This window comes from Chiloscyllium plagiosum, chromosome 29 (assembly GCF_004010195.1).
Source record: "Chiloscyllium plagiosum isolate BGI_BamShark_2017 chromosome 29, ASM401019v2, whole genome shotgun sequence".
Classification (NCBI taxonomy): Eukaryota; Metazoa; Chordata; class Chondrichthyes; order Orectolobiformes; family Hemiscylliidae; genus Chiloscyllium; species Chiloscyllium plagiosum.
In genome coordinates, this window is record NC_057738.1 from 5,305,311 (window position 1) to 5,317,476 (window position 12,166).

Below are 12,166 nucleotides of genomic sequence, written 5' to 3' on the forward strand. Positions count from 1 at the left end.
CTGCCTGTGGGAGTGGCAGAGTCAGAATCATTGGCGAACTTTAAGTGGCAATTGGATAGGTACATGGATGGGTGCTTAAGCTAGGACAAATGTTCGGCACAACATCGTTGGCCGAAGGGCCTGTTCTGTGCTGTATTGTTCTATGTTCTTTGTTCTATTTCATTTGCCTTCCTAATTACTTGTTGTACCTGCAGACCAACTTTCTGTGATTCATGGAGTCATAGAGACGTACAGCGTGGAAACAGTCCCTTCGGTCCAACTCGTCCATGCCGACCAGATATCCCAACCTAATCTAGTCCCACCTGCCAGCACCCAGCCCATATCCCTCCAAACCCTTCATATTCATATACCCATCCAAATGCCTTTTAAATGTTGCAATTGTATCAGCTTCCACTATTTCCTCTAGCAGCTCATTCCATACACGTACTACCCTCTGCGTGAAAATGTTGCCCCTTAGGTCTCTTTTATATCTTACCCTTATGACTTTATAAACCTCTGCAAGGTCACCCCTCAGCCTCCAATGCTCCAGGGAAAACAGCCTCAGCCTATTCAACCTCTCCCTATAGCTCAAATCCTCCAATCCTGGCAACACACTTGTAAATCATTTCTGAACTCTTTCACAACATCTTTCCATGCACAAGGATACCCAAGTCCCTCTGAATAGCAGCATGCTGCAACCTTTTACTATTCAAGTAATAATCCTTTTTACTATTATTCCTATCAAAATGTATGACTTCACATTAATTTATATTGCATTCCATCTGCCAGACCTTTGCGCACTCACTCAATGTATCTATGTTCCTCTGCAAAGTTTCACAGTCCTCTGCAGACTTTGCTCTGCCATTCATCTTAATGTCATTTGCAAATATTGACACCCTACACATGGTCCCCAACTCCAAATCATTGAAATGAATTGTAAATAATTATGGTCCCAACACTAATCCCTGAGGCACACCACTCGTCATTCTTTGTCAGCCAGAATAACACTCATTTATCCCCATTCTTTGCTTCCTGTTGGTGAACCAATCCTCTGTCTATGCTAATACTTTAACTAGAATGCCATGCATCTTTACCTTGTGCAGCAGCCTTTCGTGCGACATCTTGTTGAAGGTCTTTTGGAAACCTAGGTACACCACATCTACTGTTGTCCACCTTACTTGCAATGTCTTCATAGAATTCCAAAAGATTTGTCAAGCATGACCTGCCCTTCATGAACCCATACTGCATCTTCCCAATTCTACTTACAAATACCTCCTTTCTACAACCCACTGGTAATTCAATTTGATGAACTTCTGCCCATTTTCCATCGGTCAACTGTGTGATGATCTCCATATGATCATCAAGATGTCATTTTTAAGGTAGTCACATTCTGAAATACACTCAGATTGTTCTTTAGTGTACACTTTTTGATACAGTTGCTTCAGTTTTTAAATCTTTCTGTTGTAACTCAATTTTTGAACTAAAAATATCCACTTTGTCCTCCACCAGTTTTTGTTTTGTCTCAACTATTTAATCAAATATGGTCTCTAATAATTCTACTTCAACTTCCTTATCTCCTTCTGTTTCAACCAGTGACTTTGTGAACTTGTTATCACACAATCAGGAAAAATCCCAGATACACTTCCTGTAATTACTCAGTTGCCTGATTTTCCACTGGCTTTTCCACCACAGGAGGCAGCACTCCTAACTGTGACCCAGCTATATAATACCAAATTATATTCCTGGAGCCAGGAGTTCCTCTAGTACTCCTACCACCACTTCTCCACTTTTCACCGGACACTCCAACCTCACTTTACAAAACGGAGCACTTCTTGTCTCACCAGGAATTCCACATATTACTACCTTTTCTGGCAATAGTCCTTCTGAATGACATATTTCCTCTTTGCTTAACATCCAAGATTAACATTCTCCCATATCTCTTAAAATTGTAATTTCTTTCCCTGCTCCTCCTGGCATATGCAAGTAAACTTTACCGTAACAAGTAAATGATTTAACAAGATCTAGCATTTTCTTCTCAATCAACAACCGACTAGGCAAAATTTACACTGGAATTCTATTAAAAGGTGGAATGAAAGTTCTCTTTCTATTCTCTCATCTAATTACTCCTTGTCCCTGAACCTCCTGACTGTATTGTCTACCCCTCTGGACTATTTATTTGAGCTTTCGGAGCACTGCTCTTTATCAAGTGAAACCACTTCAAAACTACCTGACTGAGGAGCAGTGCTCTGAAAGCTTGTAATTTCAAAGAAACCTATTGGACTATAACCTGGTGTTGTGTGACTTCTGACTTTGTCCAATGCTGGCACCTCCACACCTTTGAACTATGCTCAACACCTATATTTTTATTCCCCTTCAGTTTGCTTCACTGTTCCTTATCCCACTTATTTTACATTTCCTTCCAATACTTCTTCCTCTTAAACTAAGTGATGAAAAATCCTAACATTCCTCAGGTTCAATTTGTTTTGCTGCTCACTCCCATTGTTATCAAAGATTTTATTTGCCTGTAAAATTCCTTTCTAAAATATATCAAAATAAGAGGAAAGATAAATTTGAAATTTATGAAAGTAAACAGATTAATGTGAGGAAAAACCCTGCCACAGCCTAATATCTAAAACAAATAGTTAACAAAAGTTATAAATCTATAATCAGTACATTCTCCTTTACACATTCAATCAGTGAGTCTGCTTGTATCACATACACTACAAAAGGTGATGCATCACCACCTTCTCAAGGGCAATTAGAAATGAACAATAAATGGTGGCCTTGACAGTCACACATGTATTCTCTGAAAGAATTTATTTAAAAACTGATAGAAGATAGAGGGCAAGGGAGATGTGAAACAATTCTTTCAAGTACGAAAAGTATGGACAAAATTGGGGCCAGTATATAACATGGGCAATAAACATAAGATTAGAAAGTATTCTTAAATAGGTTAATTTACACAAGTAATAATCAGAGGAAAGCCATGATAATTATCCACAAACTCCCAATGGATTGGTCTTGATGAAATGAATTGTCTTCAATTACACTGGCTACCTTGTATTTATAAATTGATTTTTCTACTACTTTAATGAAAACAAATTTCATTCTGTAACTTGTAGCAGACCTTAAGTTAACATATTTTCATTTGTTCTCTAATCAATCCTAAAATTAAAAATATCGCTATAAAACATGAAGGATGTGCCTCAAAATCTCTATGGACAGATTGATAAAAGTTATTTTTATAGAATTGGTATGGAAACTGTGATATTAAGCAGAATTTTAACGACTAATGGGAAGAGGTTCGGATGCAGGTGAGTGGCTTAAAGCTATCAAAATTATCATAACCAAACATAATCCCATCAATTTCTGGGTTTAACTAGGTTGAATTTGCAGGTCAGCAATCGGGTGAGCATTCATGGAGCTGTTGGGCATGTAATTAAGGTATTCAAATAAATCTGGTTTGACACAGATTTCTGGCCTTAACAGTCAACACTATGTGAAACAGCACAGGGTTAACCAAGCAAAACCATAGCAGGGATGTGCTGTTCAGCGAAATTGATAGATCTGAAAGCCTCAAGCCTCAAGCTTTCAGAAAGCTGAAAGCTTACAGCACTCCTTCTGAGAATGTACTTTCATTGCTTGACAGATATTTTCCAACTTCAAGGAAGTTATTTCACTAGACTTGGAATGCACAAACTTTGATCTGCCATTCCCTACTAACAGGCTTTATTGTAGCAATTTATGAAGCTATGAAGTTGGATTTTTAATAAGGAACAAGAGCTGATGGAAATATCTTACAAGCCCCCGTACAAGAGTAATGCCATTTGCCACTGCATGAATCATCAAGTATCTGCATTTTGAAATAAAGATTATTGGTGGAAATCTTATTGGGATTCTGATCAGTGTGGACTATCATGAAATTTGCGGCAAAATCGGAGAAGAAGTCTCGCAAGTTCCATTTCGACACTGGGAGGATCTCGCTCCATTTCTTTTGCTGATGACATATTTCACAATGAGTTACTTGCTCAGCAGTGGTGGGTTGCCAATTAGGCATGATTATTATTGGCCCAACTTACCTCATTAATGTTCAGCTTCCTAGCTTACCAAACTTGCCAAACTAGCTATTTAAAACAGTTTGAGTGCATACCTGGTGAATTCAGCTTGCTACTTCTTCTAAAGGACCTCCATGTTGGATACCAGCAACCAACATCTCAGGGCACACTCCATGGCCACTGGACCGTTGCACCTTAAATCCCCGACATGTAATATGTGCCAGCTATAAGAACCTTCGTGACAAATTCCAATTCATATACAGACACTTCTGCACTGTGGAGTTGCACACTCAGGTATATGTATCCAGCTCATGGAATGGACCAGGCTGCACTTGTAGATTCTTTGCTCAATGTCACAGTGCTCATTCACTTTGAGCCTGCCTGAATGTTCACAACATCCCTGCTTTGCATTGTCTTGCCTTTTCTCACTTTGCCCCTTCAGCCAAAGATATCAGGGATCACATTGCATCTGTGGTGCCATGCCATTTACTGCAGATACAAAGGAAGCCTGTCATGCTTGTCAGCAGGCCTCAGTCAATTCAAAAGGAATTTCAGCTGCTCTATCATAAGGCCAGAAGTGAGGATATTCACTGATGACTAAACAGTCAGCAGCAACATCGACAATTTCTCAGATATTGAAACAGCCCATGCCTAAGTACAGTAAGACCTAAGTTTAGACTTACAGGAGGCAAGTAACATTCATGTACAAGTGGCAAGCAATAACCATCTCCAACAAAACTGAATAGAACATCACCCTGTGACATTTAATGATATCACCTCGCTGAATCCTCCACTATCAACATCCTGGAGAATAACATTGACAGGAGACTGGGCTCAACTAGACATATAAATAGTGTGACTGCAAAAGCAGGTCAGAGGCGAGAACATGGGCAGTGAGTAACTCACTTCCTGACTCCTAAAGCCTGTCCCTCATTTACAAAGCACAATGAAATGCTTAATACTTGCCTGGATGGGTGCAGATCCAACAACATTTAAAACTTTTGATACTATTCAGTACAAAGCAGTCAGCTTTTGTTGATTAGTACCATACTAGGGAAACACAATTGCCTGCAAGTTGCTGTCCAAGCCACTCACTATCCTCCCTTGATGTGGAGAAGCTGGTGTTGGACTGGGGTGAACAAAGTTAAAAATCACACAACACCAGGTTATAGTTGGAAGCACTAGCTTTTGGAGCACTTCTTCAGGTGGTTGTGAAGCAGGACCATAAGAAGGAGCAATTAGATTAGATTAGATTAGATTAGATTAGATTACTTACAGTGTGGAAACAGGCCCTTCGGCCCAACAAGTCCACACCGACCCGCCGAAGCGTATACCACCCAGACCCATACTCCTACATTTACCCCTTCACCTAACACTGCAGACAATTTAGCATGGTCAATTCACCTAACCCGCACATTTTTGGATTGTGGGAGGAAACCGGAGCACCCGGAGGAAACCCACGCAGACACGGGGAGAATGTGCAAACTCCACACAGAGAGTCGCCTGAGGCGGGAACTGAACCCGGGTCTCTGGCGCTGTGAGGCAGCAGTGCTAACCACTGTGCCACCGTGCTGCCCACTGCTCTGAAAGCTAGTGCTTCCAAATAAATCTGTTAGACTATAACCTGGGGTTGTGTGATTTTTAACTTTATCCTCCCTTAGAAATATATCACCCTTATTTCAGTGTTGGTGAGTCAAAATCCTGGAAACCCCTCCCTGTTGGCATTGTTTATGCACCTACGCTGAGTTAAGTGCAGTAATTCAAGAAGGCTGCTCATTATCACTTCAGTTAGCAAAGGTTAGGCAAAAGGGGGAAAGTCATTTTGATCTCATTCTAGATGCCCCTTCTCTTCAAGGAGTCAGGAAGGTGCCATCACACACTGACAGGGTGGAGTAGGATCAGGCTTGCATCCAGTGGTACTTCACCCCAGGATAATTCCAAGTATATCCAAATATAATCATGATTGTATCTCCATCATATTTATTAACTTTTTATTATGATATTAGTTGCTACAGTGGTGATGTACATATCTAGGCATTGCATTTTGTTCCTTTTCACTCTCTGTGGATGAGGGCTTATCGATAAATAACTTGTTTTGTTAGCATATTATTGGCATATCTGAGCATCACGCCATATGCAGGACTGGACTTGGGATATTATTGTGAATTTGAGGCAAAACATCTGCCAATCCTTCAGGTAGTATTAACCCCATTATCATTCTTTTGAGGCTGCTGCCTCTTGCTGCCTATCCTTGGGCCATCCTCTGCCAGGTTGCCTTTAGCTGGCAGAAATGCGGGGTGCACTTGTCCCAGCCTCACATATGTATCAAGTAATTACAGAGATAGATCTGTTCAGTATTTCCAGCTTTCCCTCCTTACCATCTCAGATACCAGCAGATACCTACAGCTCAAACCTCACTGCAAAACCTGACACCTTTGGAATCTTTATGTTATGAGATCCTTGAGTCACAGAGCAAAGGTATGTGGGCTTCACCATAGAGGAGAATATATCTGAGTATTTTGGATCAGTTTAGGTTTATAGTAGAATTTAGCATTTAGTTTGAGAGGGAGGAATTTGGTTGAAGAACAACTGTGCTAAGATGATATAAGGTTAATTACAAAGAAAGGAGGGGAGAGCTGGCTGGATTGCACTGGGAAAGGAGTTTCGCAGCAAAATTAATTGCGGATCAATGGCAGACATCTAAGAAAATAGTTCATAGTTCACAGCAAAGACATATTCCTGTGTGGAAGAGGATAAACTAAGCATGGTTAACAAGGGCTGTTAAGGATAGCATCAGATCAAAAGTAAAAGCAATAATCTGTCAAAGATTGGTGGTAAATTAGAGGATTGGAATAGTTTAAAAATCACCAAAAGAAGACATAAAGGAAGAAAAGAAACTTTGAAGGTAAACTTACACGTAGTATCAAAATGGACAGCAAGAGTATTTTTTAAAATATTTAAAAAGGAAGAGAGAACCAAAGTGGACACACACTCCTTAAAAAATGAGGCTGGCTGGGAAATAAATGATGGTAAACTATGAAATGGCAGAGGAGTTGAATAATACATTGCATCAATCTTCACAGTAGAATACACGAATAGCTTCCCAAATTACTAAATATTCAAAGGAAAAGGAGGAAAGAAATACAATTACTATTACAAAAGAAAAAGGGAAACTAATGGGGTTAAATACTGGTAAGTCGTCTGGACTTGATGGCATGCATTCTAGGAGTTTAAAGGAAGTAGCAACAGAGATAGTAGATGCACTGGTTGTAACCTTCCATGAATTCTTAGATTAGATTAGATTACATTACAGCGTGGAAACAGGCCCTTCGGCCCAACAAGTCCACACCGACCCGCCGAAGCGCAACCCACCCATGCCCCTACATTTACCCCTTACCTAACACTACGGGCAATTTAGCATGGCCAATTCACCTGACCTGCACATCTTTGGACTGTGGGAGGAAACCGGAGTACCCGGAGGAAACCCACGCAGACACAGGGAGAACGTGCAAACTCCGCACAGTCAGTCGCCTGAAGCGGGAATTGAACCCGGGTCTCAGGCGCTGTGAGGCAGCAGTGCTAACCACTGTGCCACCGTGCCGCCCACGGTTTTGGAGAGGTCCCAGAGAATTGGAAAACTGTTCATATGAAACAAGTAATTACAGGCTCGTTAACCTAACATCTGTCCTTGGGAAAATGCTAAAGCCTACTATAAAAGACTAAACAGCAGAGCATAATATGATCATGCCGAGTCAATATGGTTTTATCAACGGGAAATCATGTTTGACAAATTTACTAGAATAATTTGAGGAAGTAACAAGTAAGTTAGATAAAAGGAAAACAGTGGGGTTTTTTTTTGGATTTTCAGAAGGCGTTTGATAAGGTACCACATATTAGGCTATATAATAAGATAAAATTGTGTTGGAGGTTACATATAAACATCCAGATAGAGAATTAGCTAACAATAAAAGACAACGATATATTATAAAGAGGGAATTTTCAGGATGGTAACCTAAAACTAGTGGTGTGTCATAGGGATCATTGTAAATATATATTATTTACAATATATATTAATGACTTGGATGAGGAAAGTGAATGCAGTATACCCAAGTTTGCAGATGATACAAAAATACTTGGGAAGATTAGTGGTCAAGATGACGGGCTGCAAATGATAGATAGGTTAAGGAAGTGGGCAAAAACTTGGCTGATGGAATATAATTTGGGAAAATACAATGTTATATACTTTGGCAGGAAGAATAGATAAAGACTATAGAGAAAGCTACTGAACAGAAGAATTTGGGAGTCATTGTTGATGAATCATGAAAAACGAGTGTCTAAGTTCAGTGGGTAATACAGAAGGCAAATAGAATGTTGGCATATATTTCAAAAGGAATTGAGTATAAAAGTACCTGCATTGGAGGCAGTCCAAAGAAAGTTCACTAGGCTGATGCTAGATATGGAGGGACTGTCTCATGAGTAAAGTTTGAGTAAATTGAGCCCATACTCTTTGAAATATAGATGAATGAGAGGTGATTTTGTTTTTTAAACAGACAGGATTCTGAGAGGACATGACAGGGTAGATGTGGAAAGCGTATTTCCCCTCGTTGGACAGTCCAGGACCAGAGGTTGAAATCTCACAATTAGGGAGCTTACATGTAAGTCAGAGGTGAGAAGGAATTTCTTCTCAGAGAGTTGGGAATCTGTGAAATTCTTTACCACACAGGGTTGTTGATGTTGGGAAGTTAAGTATATTCAATAGTGAGTCAGACAGAGTTTTAATCAATAATCAACATTTGTGGTGGGCAAGGCAGGAAAGTGGAGTTGAGGATTATCAGATCAGCCAGGATCTCATTGAATGGTGAAGCAGACTTGATAGGCTGAATGCCCTACTTTTGCTCCTATGTCTTATGTTCCTATCCAATTTACATTATTAATGGCTATGTCTTTAGTTAGCTGAATGGAGCATGCCTGTAGGTCCTTCCACCTGAAGACTCTTCCTCCCAATTCAGCTATTCACCATTAGTGAGGAACTATCTTCTGAGCTAGATATAGTTAAAATGTTGAGCATCACTTTTAAAAGATTACCTTCTATTCTCCCTGTCACTCACTAAGACTCCCCACTTCCCTTAACCAACCCCATGGTAAAATTAACCTCCGTCTGTTACACTGGAACCCATTGCAATAATCCTCCCCTCTGATCTCCCCTCTGAGCTAACACACATCATCGTCCCTATGCTGACTTTCATCTTAGCCACCTTGTCACTGCCATTTTCTTCAGCTTTAGGACCACCTTCCCTCCAATGAGACTATCCATTTGCTGACTTTGACCATAGAATTCTTACTCTGCAGTGTTTCACTCCCCCTTTTATTATCACTATCTAATCTGCTTCCCAACACCCTCAGTCCAATCCGCTGGAATCTATCGTTGATGCCACCAAACTACCCTTTTGGACTTAATGCTCAGCCACCTTCCCTGCATGTGAAATGCCTTCCACTTGTACCAATGCCATTCAAGTACATAAACAACCCTTCCACACCTCTCCAATAACCCTTTCATCCTTTCCCAGACTGGCCTCTATCCTTGGTCAAGATCCTTGACCCATGTCCCTCACATTCCAGGTCCCTCCTTTGATCAACCTCATGCCCTGTGCAACTTAAACTAGTGCCATTCACTCTCAATCATAGTATGATATAGATAAACACTTCTGAAAGTAACAAGGTAGTGGCTATTCACTCATAAGTACTATAAGGTGATTACTTCATCTATTGTACGGCATTTAAATGTAGAATGAATCTAAAGGCATGTAATGCTTGCTCATGTTGAACTTATTTGTGAAGGTGCTGTGAAACTTTGTTCTGTTGAGCTGGCCTTTCAATAAGTATGACATGCTGAAACAGGCAAAAGCACTTCCGAGGCTTGATCTGTCTTAAACATTGGAGAAAATGAGGACTGTGGATGCTGGAGATCAGAGTCAAAAGGCAGCATCCAAGGAGCAGGAGAATGCGACGACATTCCAGATGAAGGGCTTATGCCTGAAACATCGATTCTTCTGCTCCACGTATACTACCTGACGTTCTGTGCTTTTCCAGTGCCACACTTTTCGGCTGTCTTTAACATTCCCAGAACTCAATTGTAAAAGTTAATTTTGCTGTTGGGAATCTGTTCTTTGGCCTCCCACGCAGTTAAGTTCTCTCAACTGTCTTTCTTTCAGCTCCCAGTTGCAGTATAAAATTCTGCCCTATGTTTGCATTTGTGGAGGATCACGGAATTAGTAGGCAGTATTTAAAAGTAAGCTGTCATCCACTGGAGACTAAGATACGGAGAAATTTCTTCTTTCAGAATGCTATCGGTTTTTGGAATTGACTTTGCAAAGAGATCAGTGTAGGCTGGATCATCAAATATATCTGAGGTTAAGTTAGATAGAATTTCAGTCTACAAGGGAGTTGTGGGTTAGGACTAGGCAAAAGGGAAGCCTGCAGATGCTGGAAATCAGAATCTAGATTAAAGTGGTGCTGGAAAAGCACAGCAGGTCAGGTAGCATCCGAGGAGCAGGAAAATCGATGTTTCGAGCAAAAGCCTTTCATCATGACTGGGCAGCAGGCAAGAGAGTGGAGGTAAGGCTACAATTGGATCAGCCATCATCTTACTGAATTGCAAAGAGGGCTCAGTTCGTTGCAGAGCCTCCTCAAGCTCCTATTTCTTATAATATGACCATATTGATTGGTGGAGCAGGCTCATTCCTCACGTGGCCTAATCCTTTTTGCAACTTCTTAAATTCTTATGCTCCACTTTTAATTTTAGTGGTCACAAGTACAAAACATAGCATTTATTCATGATTCTAAAGTAACTAACAATGAATCAAAATTTTATTTGTGAAATGCTGCAAGGATAACTGATTTAGATGAAAGAAATGTGCACTGTTGTACAAAAGCTAAGGTACTACTTTCAAGAGCTAGCTTTATCTTAGCTAACTTGTGGGTTGCTAATGTTGACACCTGTTCCACAAGTAAAGATGAAAGAAGTTTCAATCTCCTCACTTTCAGCAGAATACTTAATATGTAAAAAGTCTGCGTGATTAGCTACTGGAATAAAATCATGTTTTGTGAAACTGTGTAAAGGCAGCACAAACATCTACAAAATGTAACAATGCTGATATTCTAAAGAAAAAGAAAACAGAACCCACTAATTAAATCCAAGGACAGCTGAGTTTTACTGAAATGGTAACTATGGATATATTTAATGTCTAGGATCCATTAAGGATTGAACAAAACTGCATACCTCAATGACCTGCAACTTCTCAAAGAAAATATAATTGGGTTGGCAGCCAATAGAAAGTTAATTAATTACACAGATGGAAAGCAAGCAGCTGTGTATCGTAACCTCTCTGTCATCGGTAAGATATTAAAAAAATTGAAATGTGTGACATGTAGAAATGTGAGAATTTCTTAACAACATGGAAATGACACCTTCAGGCAGGAATTAATTTTTAAACATCAAAGTTTGGGGATAACCAGTGTTCAGTAATCAAATTAGTGCTTTGCTTGGATTACTTGTCATTTACTATTATTATATTCAGGGATGACATACTAAATTACTGGTGGGTAGAGATTTGGTGTATAAAATGTGCCAAATTACAGTACGAAGGTCAATAAATCCAACAATTAATGTGAGATATGCATTCTCTTTTTATTACACCATACTTGCAATGGTACAAGAAGATTAATATGTTGTTACAAATACAGGCACTGTATATGATTTCAAGTTTTTTTATACCAGTATTAATTTTGGACTAGGAAAAAAAAACACAATTTAAAAAATCACTATGTAATCATTTATAGATGTGGCATAACTTGTACGAGATGTGGCTATAGATTTTAGCCAATTCTAATGAAATATAACATGCTGTTGAAGGTTTTAGTGTCACTTTAAAAATGGGTATTACAAAGACTAAGGTATTTCTATTAATTAGAATACAGAACATTCCTCTATATAATTGTGGGTAAGCTCACAGAAGGTTGAAATGCTACTTTAGAATTCAGGCAAGATCTAATTAGATTTGCAAACCTCATACAATCTTATGTCACGATTTTATCTACTTTCATTCACCTAGTGTCACAGCCAGCTTAAAGCA